This window comes from Panicum virgatum, chromosome 6K (assembly GCF_016808335.1).
Source record: "Panicum virgatum strain AP13 chromosome 6K, P.virgatum_v5, whole genome shotgun sequence".
In the NCBI taxonomy this organism is placed as follows: Eukaryota; Viridiplantae; Streptophyta; class Magnoliopsida; order Poales; family Poaceae; genus Panicum; species Panicum virgatum.
Genome location: NC_053141.1, coordinates 15,889,617 through 15,890,789, shown reverse-complemented (window position 1 = coordinate 15,890,789; position 1,173 = coordinate 15,889,617). Strand labels below are relative to the sequence as shown.

Sequence of the window (1,173 nt, the reverse complement as noted above, 5' to 3'; positions counted from 1 at the left end):
TTAATGAGAAGATCTATCTTGGCAGCCAGCATATCGATGCTGTCGAACTGATGCACACCCCTCGGACGGGCTGGCTGCTTGTTACCTCTCCAACTCTGATTGGAGGCTATCTTGTCAATAAGCGTCTTCGCTCACGTAACATCGAGAGAGAGGAAGGAACCACCCGCTGCTGCATCTACGTGGTCCTTGGCTTGCTGATTCAGGCCATGGAAGAAGTTCTGGATAATCAGCCACTCCTCCATGCCGTGGTGTGGGCATGCCTGAATGTATTCCTGTAGACGCTCCCAGGCCTCTGGGATGGTCTCATCCGGTAGTTGCTGAATACCGGAGATTCTGTTCCGGAGGGCGTTGGTCTTGCCCACCGGGAAGTACTTGGCCAGGAATGCATTTGAACAAGCTTCCCATGTGTTGAAAGCCTCTTTGTTGGAGTAAAACCACGTCTTGGCCTTCCCGAGTTGTGAGAACGGGAATAACCGAAGGCGGACGATATCCATCGTAGTACCTTTGGGGTTGATGGTGTTACTCACCTCCAGAAAATTCTGGATATGGGCATTGGCATCCTCGGATGCCTTTCCACAGAACGGACTAGCTTGAACCATGTTCACCAGTCCAATCTTCAGCTCAAAGCCGTCATTGCCGGCTTGGTCTTGGTTCAGTCCAGAGGGAATGTGGCTACTGGACGGGGCCGAGAACTGACGAAGAGACTTTTGGGCCATGGATGATGCGACTGAAGTGGATGGTAAACTAATGGGCAAGGTAAGTCTTTTCTGAGGTGGGACGACGCGGCGTCTCATGATTCTCCCAATTCTTTCTGGGTTTGGATTGAATTTACTTGGTAAGTCGAAACAGGTCATGCACTGCTCTGCAACAATCAAGAAGATAGAGAGAGCAATGGTAAGCCCGCTAAGATTAGCGGTGACAAACTAGTAAAATCTATCAGACTATTTACGATATCTTTAGCCAATTGCTTCCCCGGCAACGGCGCCAGAAATGCTTGTTGGCGTTTCTTATGCCCCAATAGAATATCAATTCCACAAGCACACAGAATCACCGCTGTAGCACTTCACCATGGAGTATTCTAGGGTATCGTATTTTTCCTCAGGGAAGCACTATGGTAAAGGGTATCATAAATCGAATGATAACTATACTAGTTTGATCAACCGACTAATTTAG

The 1,173-nt window shown here is 48.6% G+C and overlaps 1 non-coding gene across 1 annotated transcript; it reads left to right on the top strand.

Annotated features, from left to right (window-relative positions):
* Positions 1–240: 240 nt before the first annotated feature.
* On the top strand, positions 241–347 carry LOC120639415. The gene has a single exon (XR_005661418.1). It is a non-coding gene; the product is annotated as a small nucleolar RNA R71 (small nucleolar RNA).
* Positions 348–1,173: the final 826 nt, after the last annotated feature.